The sequence below is a fragment of the Oxyura jamaicensis genome, chromosome 5 (assembly GCF_011077185.1).
Source record: "Oxyura jamaicensis isolate SHBP4307 breed ruddy duck chromosome 5, BPBGC_Ojam_1.0, whole genome shotgun sequence".
Classification (NCBI taxonomy): domain Eukaryota; kingdom Metazoa; phylum Chordata; class Aves; order Anseriformes; family Anatidae; genus Oxyura; species Oxyura jamaicensis.
The window spans coordinates 61,237,121-61,246,440 of record NC_048897.1 but is presented as its reverse complement, the minus strand read 5'-3'; the positions used below and the strand labels follow the sequence as shown (position 1 = coordinate 61,246,440).

Sequence of the window (9,320 nt, the reverse complement as noted above, 5' to 3'; positions counted from 1 at the left end):
TTTTTTGAGCTCAACAAAACTTTTCTTGATAATGTTGTGTTTCCTGGCTGCAGAGACAGATCCATACCCACAAGTGTTTCTTCTGTAGCAAAACCACAGCATCACACGTGTGTGGCATTGCAGTGTTTGGGAACCCAGTCCAGGGAAGGCACAGATACATGACAGTGCTTATACACACAGCTGGCAATGCTTATACATGTGTTAACTGTAATAACATTAGTCTGAATCCCATTTCCAAAAACTTGTGGTACTTACATGCCTGGCTGGACTGGGGGGCCCCATGCAGCTGCAGCTCTTCTTCCCGCTTTTTGGTCCAGAAGAGGCCAGCAGCCATTTTGTCAACTCGGAGTTGCTGCTGCAGCCTTGCAGTGGTCTGGTTTCTCTCGATTTAAACCTTCTTCTCTTAACACGTGCCCCTAGGGCTCCCATTTTCCCCCATCTGCCTTTTGGGGGAGGAATTCCAGTTTGGGGGGCTGTTCCCTCAGCCACCTGAGGGGAGCCCGTCCTGCCCCAGCTGCTGCCCGCTCCAGAAGGTTTCACAGAGGGCCTCTGGTGCCTGCCAGTGCTTCAGGGGCAGCCAGTGCCTCACTTAGCGCCTGTGACTGAGGGTGCTTCTGGGGCTCTAAAAAAAATAGATAAATAAATTTGGAAACAACACAGTTTTGTAGGGAAAGCATGTTTTTGGCGGGGGTTCAGTCACAGGGTTCACCCCTGGTGTTGTGAGAAGGGAAGTCTCCTGCTGTGGCCTGGAGGAGCGGGGGCTGCTTGCTAACAAAATGGTGGGAGGCGATGGCCTGGGCAGCGAGCAGCACCAGGTAAGGGTGTGGAGATCCACCTAGTGGGAACCAAAAGGATCTCTCCGTGGCCACGGGAGGGTAGAGATGGAGGTGCTGTGGAGTGCTTGTTATCCTAGGACTGGCAGGGCTGCTGAGGGCCAGAAAGTGGGGAAACCTCCTGAGGGCAGTCCTGCGGTGATGCTGAAAGTATGGCAGGGTGAAAACATACTCCAGTTCACTGAACCGAGCTAATACCACATCACTTGCTAGCCTATCCTTACTGATTCTTAAAATAAGTTTTCTTTTATGGATTTGTTTTGTTTTGAGGATTTAAAAATTCTTGTCCCTTTCTTTTTATAATTATCTTTTTGAACTGCAGCCGTGGAGCCATGTATCTCTCCCCTGGGCTGTGGGGCTCAGGTAATGGCAACAAGCGCCGCACGGTGGGTCAAGGAGCAGGCACAAGAAAGGCTTCCACCTGGCAGAATCATATTTTATTCCGTGGGGAGACAACATTTCTTTGCAAAACACTCCTCTGGCTTTAAAATAATACATAATAACTATAGAATTACCAAATGTCAGGTAAACAAAAAGTTATTAAGGATGACCTTATTAGTTCTATCTGCAATTCGCAGAGCGAGGTAATTGTCAAGTCTCACTGTTATTAGGTTGAAATAATAGTTTTGGGACCATCAACATTAAAATTTCATTATGATGGGACAAAAAGGCTCATGTATAATCAATAGTAAGAATCCATTATTATTGACTTGAAATGAATGAAGCATGAACACATTTGTGCAGATACGAACAGTTAGCAATCTTTTGAATAATAAAGAATTAACACTACACAGATAATGTCATTCTGGGAATTGGACTCGAACTTAAATTGGTACATGTCTCTTTGTTATGAAGTCTGATTCACATCCCTCGGTAACTCCCATTAAGCTGTTTCTCGAAATAACGTGTCTACAATTTTGTATTCTCAGCTCTGGTTTGTGAGGGAGGTGGCTGAGCAGGTCGAGGTTGTGGCGGAGTGTGCTTGGTCAGTTGCTGGGCTTGGTGGTGCCCCTGAGAGCATTACTGCACAGGGATGCTGTTGATGCAGTGGCCATGACTGCATGGGAGCAGGCTGGGAGTGCGCAATGGTTTTCTCCTGTCCTGCCTTGGAGCAGTGCTTTAGCACAGTGGTGTGTTGCTGCTTGCATTGCAGCTGCCAGGTTGCAAGAGGTAAGGGATGTTGAATGCCAAATGGAGAAAAGTACAGATCCTCTGGAGTGTGCTGGCTCCTGGTGATGTGGCCAAAGCCACAGACATGATGTGCAGTGTTACCTTGTCTACTGTACGTGATGTGCTGAGACAAGCTGTTCCCAGCATGTTCTTTTCTGCCACTGTGGGATATGTCACGTTGGTGTTACTGTTAGCCTCTTGTTTTCCGTTGAGGAGGTGGACCCAAAGTGCACTTAATGACTTGCCTTTTTTTTTTATGTGCCAAGTCTGATGCATTTATTTTTTTTTTTTTTATTGTACTTTGAGTTTCTATAAATTAAGTGCCTTTGAAAGGTGTTATTTTAAGGGTATTTTAACCTTGCCTACAGACTAACAACTGCTTCTTAGCATTATCTTCTGGCTCCAGCTCTCTCGTGCTGGTTCACAGCTGCTAAGATACCCAGAATCATTGGAATTAGCAGTTGACTTTAGACTGCTGTTTTACAGGGAAGAAAGTCTGGGTTGCTCCGTGCCTGTCTCTACTACTATAATGAAGAACCTTAGACATGTAGCGTTCCTCTGTGTCACAGAACATCCCTCAGTGCTCCTACTCTCATGCCTTTCAGATTTCCTGGCATGGGGTACTAGTGCAGAGTTTTCTGTCCTCCTTTTATGAAGTATCCTGGCTCCAGGTATTGGATGTGCAAACTTACGAAAACCCTCCATATGCATGCCAACCCAGCCAGAGAGCACCTAGGAAGAGTCTCTTCCAGAAAATCTTCCCGTTTTCTCTAGTGCTGACTGTCTTCCTTCTGTGGCATGCCAAGTTCCTAAAGGAAATAGGAGAGCCAACCGATGCCTTAAAAAAGAAGAGATCTTGTGGCTTTGGCACTTGACAGGCTCGAGGAGACTTTCTCAGAAATCTGGAAAGTCACTTTTTTTTTTTTTTTTTTTTTTTTTTTTAATGTGAAATGGGAACAATCATTTTCTTAGTCAGTGGAGAGGGAAGATAATTATTTATTACTTGCATTACAATAGCAGTGAGGACTCGTTGGGCTAAATGCCCAGAAATTGAAAAGTTATTTAAGGAATTAAATGTGTGTATTTTTTTTTTTTTTTTTTGAAAGGCACCAATAATAATACTTTAGATGGGAGCCCTGAGAGGCAAATAAGTGGTATATTGCAATAGCACCTGCTTTAATCCATTAGCATGGGTATAATTACGAAAGAAAGAAAGAGAGTGTCATTTCCTTTCAACTTTAACCAACAGTGTATTTCCTCTTCCCTATATTTAACTTTCAGCTGCTTTTCAGAGGTAAGAGAGGAGAATAATTGAGACACAAAGGACAGTAATCCAGCTGAGCAGCCCATCTGTTCCTGGGAGCACAGGAAGGAAAGAAGGTACCACCACTAGGGCCTTTAGATTCTGTTCCCTTTGCCTTGCAGTTGGGGAATATAAAAATTGGACCCTGTCCTTGGAGACAGGGAGGTTTATACTGGTTTATTTCCAATACAGCCTTCTTCAAGGAGAGGGAAGCCCTTAACATTTACAGAAATGGACAGAGACCAAATGGTCTTAGAGCATGTAAACATAGAGTTAATTTGCCTTAGTACTCAGAGCCTGTTTGACAAAGTGATGTACATGCATCCTTTTTCATCATGTGTCCTTGGGAGAGCAGATACAATGGACGGTGAGATGCCCTCAGTGAGAGACTGAGGGGAAACATGAAAAATTATGAGAGGTGATGGAAAATTTTTGGCCTGTCAAAGGAATGAGTCACTTTCTCACTTTTGTTTTTTTTTTTTGACCCATGATGTAAGACATTGGTATTTCATTTACCTGTCTGAGGTGAGAGATAAGGAACATACAAGCATTTTAAACTGAAAAAAAATATGAAAATAGAGGCAATTCTTATGACTTATTTTGGGCTGTACCTCATTTTTGAAGCTGTTCTTAATTTTTTTTTTTTTTTTTTTTTTTTTTTTTAAAGCAAGAGATATATGCAGGGCACATGAAAACATTTAAAAGGTTCTAAAGAGCACATGCCACAAATCAATGAGTAAGTTGTTCAGAACAGCACTAACAATGAATATAACTGAGGATATATAAATCTAGGGAGAAGGAAACCTTTTTTTTTTTTTTTTTCTCATCTTGTCAAACCTCCTGCTGATTTATAAAATGGACGAGTTGCTAAAAAAATCATCAAAGTATGCCCACGAATTATACTGTAGTTTAAAAATGCAATACTATTGTATTCACAACACAGAGTATTCATCACAGATACAGCTCCATAATTATAATTATTAAACATAAATCCTCCAAACCAAATTTGCTACTTCATTAAATGGTCACTGCAGAGTTTGTCTACCTAGAAGAATCCTATTTTTCTCCTGCTGAGTTGCCTTAACCTGCTTTTCATTTCAGTGCTAAAACTAATTTCATATAATCCATTTCAAAGCTGATTTTTCTAGCATAACAAAGTTTTCAGTTAAGTTGTAATTTTAAACCCAAAGTCTTTATTTTTCACATTTAGAAGTAGGAAACAGTCTTATCTCTTGTGCTTCCTCTGAGTGTCTACTTCCCTGCTATGCTGTTTGATCCCTGTTGACTTCTCTGTGTGTTTGCATTTGTATGCAAAAATTCTCCTTGTACCATTATCAAGAACAGGTAATATATGGGAAGAGTCTTACTTGAATTCTTTTCATGGGCAAAATATTTCAATTCTGTCTTTCTTGTAATCTATTTCAGAAACTTTGAGGCATTCAAATGATAAAGATATAGTGTCTTCCATAAAAAGTAACACTTCAGGTAAAAGCATTTACTTATAGGTTGTAATTGTTTTTTAAGTCATATTTATCGGGAGTACATGCAATGCAATTTACAATAGTTTAAACCAACCATGAGAATACTTCATGCTCATAAACTGAGTTTCACTTCTAAACTGTTACGAATACCCAAGAGACAATGAATTTGCACACATACATTTTAAAACCTGGGTTTTCTTCCTTTTTTTTTTTTTTTTTTTTTTTTTTTTTTTTTTTTTTTTTTTTTTTGGAAACATGGAAACTACTACTTTGCTGAATTGGTACGTCATGTCTCTGGCTTTGTGTTTATTCCTGTAGCATACCTGTGCCCAAATAATTGCAAGTGTAGGGAAGGTCTAATTTTATTTTTTTCTTCTTACCAGATGGAGAGGACATAATATTGCTGAAGAGATGCAAAGAGAAGTTTTAATTATATTAAGGTAAGAGAACGTCTGAACTCAACAGAAACCCTTCTTGTGTGACCCCTCCACTAATTCAGTGCTTTGGATTAGAGAGAAGGATTTATTTAAATATTTATTTATTTATTAAAAGCAGTAATCTACTTACAGAACTGTTAGTACTGTTATTTCTTATTCTGAATAGAAGCCCGTATAGTGACAGAAACTGTAAGTTGTTACTTCTTGGTGGTTTATTTTTATTAGATGAGGAAAAAAAGTCTACCATTTCTGCATGTTTTACCATCCTTCATATTCAAAACAAACAATGACCTTCCTTAACTTCCCTCCAACCAATGAGTCCAAGTTCAGACAAAAACAACTAGTTTGTCCAGCTGACTCGTGGAATACAATGTACAGAACCGATCCTTGTTAGTAAAATGAGATGAGGCAATTGTATCAATTCAGACTGAGTCTGTGAAAATAGTTCTAAAGATTTTGTAGTCACTCAGGTCAAATTGGCAAGAGCTGCCATGTTCGATGTTCTTCAAAATAAGAGGTGTGAGCCATTGAGAAATGGAAGTCCGGTCTTCAAAAACAAATCTGTTTGATTCTTTGAGTGCGAAAAGCATCTTGAAAGTTTAACTTCTGTTTCTATGTCACTTTTTGACTCAAAAAGTGTTTTTGAACTTCAGAAAGACTGTGAAGTTTACTGAATTTTGAGTGGTGGTAGGAAGATTCTGGCGAGAAATGTGTTCTGCTTACATCAGCTTCCAAAAGCTTCAGTCCTTGTTTAAACTTGTTCCGGTCTTTGATCTGGCAGATGGACTAGAAGTTTTTGTCATAGGATAATAATTTATTTATTTATTTTTTAATTTCTGCCACTGCGAAGATTTTGTGAGAAAATTCTCTCTCACTTGGCTCCTTTCCCATCTGTTCTCAGAGAAGGCAGGTGAATGAGAGACCTTGACTTCAGTGGGACCTAGACCTGGCCTTCAAAAATGTGGGGTGGAGGGAGGGGAGGAAGTTCCGACACTGAGTTCTACAGAGCATTTTGATCACAGAGCATCTTGTTAGCCAAGCCACAGTTTTGTTTTGTTCTGTTTTTTACTGTTACAGGCTTGTCTTACCTAAAACTGTGTAGAGAATGCTGTAGCAGCTTAGAAGAGGGGGTCTGTCAAATACTGTAGTTGTTTACATTCTGTCATTACAATTAACTGAAAAATGATTGTGCTTGCTGTAGGTAACTAGTTTCCCTGTGATGTCTGAACTTCCATTATGGCAGTTGTTGTATCATGTAATACGAAGAGTTCTTTGTCTCTTTGTCATTCTGACAGCTTTACCTCCTGCCTCCATTTTATTTCATGATGCACTATGGGATTTTACCGTTCTTGAGCAGCCGTCTTTTTAGGGAGTATGCGAACGCCACATGTAAAGATGAATTCAGATTGGTACCTGTGTGTTTTCATATTTGTCATACTCGCCTATCAGATTTATAATTGCACATGTACTTGATTGAAAGCCTGTCTAAATATCTTAACAGCTACGCTGTCTCAAGTTGGTTTAACAAAGTCTTTGGTTCTTTCATTCCCACTTTAACGTTAACAGAACTGAAAACTTTTAGAATGGGATTCATCTCACCTATTATACAGATCAAGAATTTAAGTGCCTAGACTAAGCTACTTTCCTGGCTCTCATTGTGGGTATGCAAAAACACTGCTAGATTTGTCCCACTTATCTCAGAAACCTTGACCTACTGACTCCTCTCCAGTGCTCGTCGGGAGGGAACGATGACCCTTACGTTAAACACCTCAATGTTACATTTAAACATAAACATCTAGCTCCTGTTCTTTCACCTCACCAGTTAAAATAACATTTTCTGAAGATGTAGAGTCCTTCATATTCAAATTTCACTGTTTTTTCGGAGATGGTAACATAAAAACAAATACTGTTTTCTACTGTAGATCAGAGAACTGTTGAGGGCAGGAAATATACTGGCAATGAGAATTTCAGTTCTCCCCATAAGCACTGCATGAATGTCACACAGAGAAACAGCATAGAAATCAAAGTTTCAGACTCTGTCAATGACTTTTCGTGGAGCAGCCAGCTAAGGATTGCACCCTTGACTGGGACTTGAGCAGCCTTTATGAACTGGTACAAAATCTTGTATGGAGAACTACTAGATAAAGCCACCATGACATACATAGGTGCAGTATTCTTGCAGGAGCAAAAAAGGCCAAAAAAATACACTATATTTGTGCTTCCCTTTGAAAAAAGGGATTTATGTGCAAATGAGGAAGCTCGTTAAACTAAAAGGGACAGCCAAGAGAACTAAATCCTTGCATGCAGCCTAGATGCCACTCAATAACAATATATTGGAAGCACAGGGACAATACATAAAGACTGTGTGTAAAGGCTTGAGAAAGGATGGAAAGTGTTTAGAGTAACAACTAAGCATTAGGGCAAGAAAGGATGCCAGAAGAAAAAAAAAAAAAAAAAAGAAAAAAGAAAAAAAAGTTGTCCTTTAAAAAATCAAGTCCAAATTGAGAAAATAGAAAACAAAAAGTTCTTGTGAATTTTGAAATAGGATGTCGTGGACTAAAAAGAGTTTAAGCTAATGTGTCCTCCAACCATTAGGAAGAGGTCTGCTGAAGCTGTTCAGAGTGGTATGGACAGGAGATGACTAAAAGGAGTTGCAGTTACACCCTCTGCTGACTGTCTGGGCATTGCAGTGGCACATAACATGCAGTAGGTGAGGAACATGGCAAATAATCCATTTCACATTTGAAACGGGAGGCTCTGAGGTGATTTTCTTGACTCAGGAGAAGAATTGGCTTGCCCTGGAGCTTGCGTATTGTGCAGAGATCACCATGTTCTGGTGAAGTCGTTTCTAGCATGCCCGAGCACTCAGGGTGGGGTGGTTTTGTTGTTCTTCACTGTGTTTTGGTTTTCTAGTGAAAGGAAAAAGGATACTGGTTTTGAGAGCCTCTTGATTTGTGTGTGTGTGTTTTATCTACTCAGTTCCCCAGGAAATCGACTCCTCTGATTATGAATTCTACTTGAGCAAGCGAGTGTGAGTGGCTTGTTTTCTAGGCGAGGAAGATTCCCATTGACCAAAATTAGTGTCATTTGGAGTTAGCTGATGTTTATCCGTGCTTAGCCATCTCTAGAGACTGCTGCACAGCAAAGGGTGTGTTTTGTATTTTAATCCTTAAAGCATTAAGGAGTTAATTTCTCCGCTGAGCACAAGCGTAAATAAAACATTCTGTCAGTAGAATCCCTTAAATCCTGAAGTTTGCCAAGTTGCCTCTAGCATTCAGGTTTGGTTCGTAGTATTTTTTGCTCATCCAGATCTATTGGGCTGGGTTCACATTGTGTTTTTCCCCCATTTGCAGGAAAACATTCATATGTTTTTTCCACTTGTCACGTTGCTTTTGCTGATTGCCCTCTGCTCTTCAAATCATTCGTGAGTGAGGCCTGATGGGGCTTTTAGGACTGATACCTCTGTGCTGACAATGAGCGAGCCGTTCTTGTATTCAACAGCATGTGTTTGGTTTTGCAATCTCTCTTTGTTCCCATAGAACCAACTGTTTAGTCAGCTCTGTCCATTAATGGCAGACCACCTTGTATCATATTTATTTTAAAAACCATGGGAATATTGTTAACCAAAATAGCAAAATTGGAATACATTCAGTCCAAAGAGATTTTTCTCCTCTGCATTCAAGGCATCAAAATTATTCTTCCATCAAAACATAACAATTGTTATGAATGATATCATAATACTGTGAACTGCTTAAGAGCTTCCACTTTAAAACTGTAATGGGCCATGCAGACAGAAGGGGAAAAAAAGGCTAAAAGCATAAATTGAAGATAATCAATGTGAATAGACCTTACCCATTGTGCAGTTTGAATAGGATAAGCACACATTATCTGGCATAATTGGTTCATGTGATTTTCTAATTGAAGAGAAGAAGTAATTAGAGCCTAATTGAACCAAAGTAACACAATGTCTGTCAGCATTTCTCCTTCTACCACACATTATATTATTACCTGTCATCTTTTACTTTAGTGGGATTAAAAGAAAGAAGGGAAAAAAACAGTATAAAACGTTTTGGAGTTTTCCTAGCCAAAGCAAAGG

At 39.7% G+C, this 9,320-nt stretch overlaps 1 long non-coding RNA gene across 1 annotated transcript; it reads left to right on the top strand.

Annotated features, from left to right (window-relative positions):
• Positions 1-1,157: 1,157 nt before the first annotated feature.
• Positions 1,158-7,089, top strand: LOC118168479. Its single transcript, XR_004751583.1, has 4 exons — positions 1,158-1,196; positions 3,285-3,383; positions 5,171-5,227; positions 6,126-7,089. It is a non-coding gene; the product is annotated as an uncharacterized LOC118168479 (long non-coding RNA).
• Positions 7,090-9,320: the final 2,231 nt, after the last annotated feature.